We start from the raw sequence: 6,551 nt of genomic DNA, 5'->3' as shown, positions 1-6,551 counted from the left end.
CTCTAGCTGTTGATGTCACTTCCCATGATACATTAATTTTTACCTCTAAGCATTCAGAGAGATCTCACACTGTACACATTTTAAGAGCTGTTTCCTACTTGCTGCTGCTTGCTGAACTCATTATGAACATACCCAGATGTTCTAAGACTCCATCTACTATTGCAGTAAAAATTGTATCCAAGTGAGAAGATTTCTCTGGTCATGAGGGATAAAACTAGGTACTTCTATCAGGTAACACTGTCGTTTTGTATAAGAGCTAACTAGTTTCCTTGAAATACAACACTATGCAGATCATATCACCAGGGGCACAGCAGGAATGTTTTATCATTAATTCTTAGAGTTAAGGTACAACTTCCTTTAAAAAAAAACTAAACTAAACTAAACTGAACAAATATTTGTCCCTGGAGCTCCAAATATGTTTAAAATGCTTTTAAAATATCTCATGCTTGTTGGGGCACCTGGGTGGCTCAGTCAGTTAAGTGTCTGACTCTTGATTTTGACTCAGGGCATGATCTCATGGTCATGAGATTGAGCCCTGCTTCAGGATCCATGCTAAGATCCTCTCTTTCCCTCTCTTCCCCTTCCCTGCCTGTGCTTCCTCTCTCTCTCTCTTTCTCTCTCTCTCTCACTCTCAAAACAAAAAAAAAAAAAAAGAAAATCTAATGCTTACAATATATGTTAAGATACATGTCACTTTCATTGGTAATTATATAATGGATACTACTTGATTTGAGAGTTAGGTTTACAGTTATCCTCAGAAATCCTGGTTTTTACATGCTTCTCAACTTTGTGAATTATTTAAATTTTTTTAATGTTTATTTTTTGACAGAGAGACAGACAGACCATGAGCGGGGGAGGAGCAGAGAGAGAGGGAGATACAGAATCCCAAGCAGGCTCCAGGCTCTGAGCTGTCAGCACAGAGCCTGATGCGGGGCTCAAATTCACAGACTGGGAGATCATGACCTGAACCAAAGTCGGATGCTCAACTGACCGAGCTACTCAGGCGCCCCTTTTTAAACATTTTTGTGAATTATTTTAAAATAATATGTGCTACTGAGAAAAATATAAGCCATATAAAATTGGAAACCCCGTTACTCATAGAGTTATACATCAATTTGTGGATTACATGAACATTCTGATAACAACAACAACAACAACAACAACAACAACAACAACAAAAGCCTGACAATACCAAATGCTGAAAAAGATGTGGAATAACAGGAACTGTCATTCATTGCTGGTGGGAATGCAAAATAGTATAGCCACTTTGGAAGACATTTTGGCAGTATCTTTCCAAGTTAAATATAGTCTTACTGTACGATCCAACATTCACACTCCTAGGCATAAAGGAACCTTAAGTGAATATTGCCGAGTGAAAGAAGTGAGTCTGAAAAGGGTGCATACTACATAATTTCAACCACACAAAATTCTGGAAAAGGAAATACTATAGAGACTGTAAAAGATCAATTGTTGGCAGGAGTACAGGCAGAGTAGGAGGGATGGTGAACAGGTGAAGCACAGGAAATTTTTAGGGTAATGGAACTATTGTAAATTATAGCGTAAGCGCAGTTACATGGAAGTATGCATTTGGCAAAACCCACAGAACTGCAAAACACATAGTGGACCTTAAAGCAAAATATGGACTTTCTTCAATAATGTATCAATATTCATCCATTAATTGTAACAAATGCACCACACTAACTGAAGATATAATAATAGAAAAAACTGTGTGTGGGCAAGAGGGGGTATGTGGGAACTCTCCATATTATCTGCTCAATTTTTCTAGAATTCTAGAACTGTTCTAAAAAATAAGTGCAAAAAATACCTTGTTCCAAATTTGTTTCTCTTATACTGTTTCTTATTTCAAGTAAATCTTACCACCTATTCAATTGCACAAAGTAGAAAATTAGGCATTACTCTTAACACCCCCCCCCTCATGTTTTGATGCACTTTGCTTCCCAAATATCTTATAAATCCACCTTCTCTCCATGTCCAACTCCTGTGATATAATAACAAACTGTGGCCATGCTAAGATGCCAGGATAACTTAAAGAGCCTCTGCCTGCCTCCACCTTGCAACTTCTGTCCTCTCTTGTGCAGTGGCTACAGAGTAATCTTTTCAAAATGCAAATCCTGTCATTCTCTCCACTCAAAATCATTTAATGATGCTCTAGTTACCTGGATAAATGCAACGATTACACACATCTCTGCATGCTCTGGCCCCAACCTACCTCTCAGTTCACCTCTTACCATACAATCTTGATTTTCATTTAGCCATACTGATTTCCTAAATCAGTATGATTTAGCCATACTGATTAAAGGTTTGCACTCTTTAATCTCTCTCCCACTGTAGGAACATTACATATGTTGTTGACTCCAATATGAGTTGTTGTTTTTTTCTCTGTCATTTCCCTTGGTTGTTTGTTTGTTTGTTTCAGGCTTTTATTTAAATTCTAATTAGTTGATTTTTTAGTGCCGTCTGCTCCCGCTGACCTGAATCACTGACTGCACAGCTCCAGTAGCCTGGGTCCCCAGTTAGCCAACAATATTTGGAGTTCTTACAACATGGCAGACATTGACACAAAAAACAGTCTGAACTTGATCAAGATCTGGATGATGTTGAAGAAATAGAAGAAGAAACTGGCAAAGAAACAAAAATCAAAGCACGTCAGCTGACTGTTCAGATGATGCAAAATCCTCATATTATTGTAACCCTTGAAATAAGACTTGATGGTCTGATAGAAACACCAGCAGGATACATTGAGAACTTGCCTAGGGTAGTTAAAAGACAAGTGAATACTCTCAAAAACAGTAAGTTAGGTGTGCAAAAATAGAAGCCAAGTTCTATGAGGAAGTTGATGGTCTTGAAAGGAAGTATGCTGTGCTCTGCCAGCCTCTATTTGATAGTGATTTGAGATCATTAATGCAACTTATGAACCTATGGAAGAATGTGAATAGAAACTGGATGAGAAAAATGAAATTTTGTAGAAGATGAAAGGAAAGCCAAGAATAAAGATGAGAAAAAGGATGAAGAAAAAGAAGACTCCAAGATAATTCCTGAATTCTGGTTGACTGTTTTTAAGAATGTTGACTTGTTCAATGATATGGTTCAGGAATATGATGAACCTATTCTGAAGCACTTGAAAGATATTAAAGTGAAGTTCTCAGATACTGACCAGCCCCTGACGTTTGTCTGAGAATTTCACTTTGAACCAAATAAACATTTCACAAGTGGAAGTGTTCACAAAGACATATACGATGAAATCAGAAGCAGATGATTCTGATCCCTTTTCTTTTGATGGACCAGAAATTATGGGTTGTACAGGGTGCCAGATAGATTGGGAAAATGGAAAGAATGTCACTTTGAAAACCATTAAGACAAAACAGAGGGACAAATGGGTGGCTCAGTTGGTTAGGTGACCAATTCTAATTAAGAGTTGCCTGGCTCCGATTGTAGTCTCACGGACATGGAATCAAGCCCTATGTTGGGCTCTGTGCTGACAGTGTGGAGCCTGCTTGGGTTCTCTGTCTCTCTTTCTATCTCTGTCTCTGCCCGTTCTCCACTTGTTCTCTTTCTCACTCTCAAAATAAATAAAGATTTAACAAAAGAAGCAGAAACACAAGGGACATGGGGAAGTTTGTACTATGACCAAAAGAATTTCCAATGACTAATTTTTTTGCCCCTCCCCAAAATTCCCAAGTGGAGCTCTGGATGATGATGATGAAGCTATCCTTGCCATAGACCTTGAAATTGGTCACTTCTTACATGAGCGTATAATCCCAAGACTAATGTTATACTTCACTGAAGGAGCCATTGAAGATGATGATGATGATGATGAAGAAGATGAAGAAGCAGATAAGGAAGGGGAAAGAGAAGGAAATGAGGAAAATGATCCAGACTATGACTCAAAGAAAGACCAAAACCCAGCAGAGTAGAAGCAGCAGCGAAGTAGTAAGTATATGGCCTTCAGGATAACCGGCACTGGTCTACCTTCTGCTTCCCTGGGAGGGATGAATTTACATCATGTGATAAGCCTATTTGAAACTTTTTGTTGTTATTGTTTGTTTGCTAGTTTTTGTTTTTGTGGCCTAAAATAAAAAATTTCAAATGTAATTTTAGTTCTCACACACACACACACACACAAAATTCTAGTTAGCTAACTTATAATGTAACATTAGTTTTAGGAGAATTTAGTGATTCATCACTTAACATATAACACCCAGTGTTCATCCCAACAAGTGCTCACCTTAATGCCCATCACCCATTTAGCCCATCCCCCCACCCAACACCTCTCCAGCAACCCTCAGTTTTTCTCTATAAGTCTGAGTCTATTTTATGGTTTGTTTCTCTCTCTTTTTTCCTTTCCCCTGTGTTCATTTTTTTTTGTTGTTGTTTCTAAAACTCCACATGAGTGAAATCATATGGTATTTGTCTTTCTCTGACCTACTTATTTCACTTAGCAAAATACACTCAGCTCCACCCATGTCATTACAAATGCCATTTCCCTTATTAAATGTTCTGTCTGCATGCTATTTGTTTGGGAACCATAGACTGCCTTAGTTGACATGGTACAATTTTCCAATCGTCCACTTTAGTATTGTTTATGCTTCCTTGTGGCATTTGTCTCCATTTCTACTTTAAATTAGTTTTATGTGTTTATTTAAATATTTCCTGGCTCCCCCTCTAGTCTAAAAGCTCCACAAGAATGGAGCTCTTCAATTTTTTCCTTACTATTCTACCTTCATTATTTGCTATTATCTGGCATACAGTAAAAACAGTACATATATTAATGAATGAATAAAATAATGAACATGTAAATGAAAGATTAAGTGAGTTTTCCAATGTGTTCTAAGAAAAAAAAATCATAGTATTGGAGAAAGGAAGAACGGTAAACTGTAAGAGGATCTAGAACAAGTTTAATCACAAACAGAATCCCTTGTTTATTATTTTCCTATAGGATATAAAGCAGCCATTTAGGTAACAGATCTATTTTTTTTTCCTTCTAAACTGTAACTCATTTCAAGGTATGTTGCCATTCAATGAAGTCTGCTCTAGCGGTTCAGTCTTTTGTTGCCGTGGGTTAAAGAATTGTGCAGGCAATGACAGTGCAGCTTTTGCAGCAGAGCAAATGAAGACAGAGTGTTCAAACTCTTCTTATTGCAATCAGTCAGGGAAAGAATGTGGGGCCTGGATAGAATGGAGGGGGGTGAGGATAAACATGTGATACAGACAAGTAGCATACAAAGCAACAACAAAGGACTAGTCCCCAGTTAAGACCTCTCTTTCCCAAAACTACTAAAAGAAGGCAAACATTATGGGAATGGTTATATTTGGATAACGTAAGTTAGAGTCGTCAACAATTTTTGCTGAAAATAAGCAACTCCCTTTTTCTCGTTCGTAGCTAACAATCTTCCCCTTTAGCTTACTCAGAGAACAGAAGCACAATTTTGTGGCTTTTGAGATGCAGGAAGCCTTTAGGGAATGGAGTTAGTGGGTAACAGGCAATTATAGGTGAGGTGGATTTGAAATGTGTTGGAAATAAAGGCTAAGCTGTCCTACAATTATGTATAGAGAGTTGTCTGTGTACCCTTGCTACTATGGTGTTGCCATTATTTTACGATGCAAATCTACAACTGTTTATTTACTGTTTTAAAAATATGCAATAAGCCCTTTTTAGCAGCATGGTATTAAAAGAAGGTAATTTTTAAAACTTTTTTTATGTTTATTTATTATTTTTGAGAGAGAGTGCAAGTGGGGGGAGGACGAGGAGAGAGAGGGAGACACAGAATTCAAAGCAGACTCCAGGCTCTGAGCTGTCAGAAACTGCGAGATCATGACCTGAGCTGAAGTCAGTCACTTACCCGACTGAGCCACCCAGGTGACCCCCCAAAAAGGTAAATTCTTTTTTTTTTTTACGTTTTATTTTTGAGAGAGAGAGACAGACAGACAGAGCACAAGTGGGGGAGAGGCAGAGAGAGAGGGAGACATAGAATTCAAAGCAGGCTCCAGGCTCTGAGCTGTCAGCACAGAGCCCAACGTGGGGTCGAACTCACAAACTGTGAGATAATGACCTGAGCTGAAGTTGGACACTTAACTGACTGAGCCACCCAGGCACTCCCAAAAAGGTAAATTCTTAATGACAAATTAAACACTGAATTTTTGTGCATCAAGAAAGTTAATGATAAATGTGTAACTTGCACTAAATGGTTATCTTTACCATTTACCCTCAAGGTCATAGTTATGTCATTGACTGTATTAAGAGCAGAACATAAAATTCAGCTAATGGAGAAGGGCCATCTACTTCAATGGCCATTTCTATATTAAGCAGATATTAAATATGTAACAACACACGCAGTGGCAAAAGTTGTGTTTATATATTGCTCTATGAAGCAGGATGTTTTGTTCCAAACAAATGAAAATGACTGTTTTTATTCTAAGGTTTTTTTGCACATGTATGAGGAATGAAATGATAGCTATTGGCTCCATTCACAGATTTTTCTGAATTAGTTAAATGGTATTAGTTTTATATCAATCAAGAAATGTTTCAAACA

At 37.7% G+C, this 6,551-nt stretch overlaps 1 pseudogene; it reads left to right on the top strand.

Annotated features, from left to right (window-relative positions):
- Positions 1-2,564: 2,564 nt before the first annotated feature.
- LOC132694534 (nucleosome assembly protein 1-like 1) lies at positions 2,565-3,985 on the top strand (annotated as a pseudogene).
- The last annotated feature ends 2,566 nt before the right edge of the window (positions 3,986-6,551 follow it).

This window comes from Panthera onca, chromosome B4 (genome assembly GCF_046562875.1).
Source record: "Panthera onca isolate mPanOnc1 chromosome B4, mPanOnc1 haplotype 2, whole genome shotgun sequence".
NCBI classification, from domain to species: Eukaryota; Metazoa; Chordata; class Mammalia; order Carnivora; family Felidae; genus Panthera; species Panthera onca.
The sequence above is the reverse complement of the archived record's forward strand: the minus strand, read 5'-3'. Positions and strand labels throughout refer to the sequence as shown.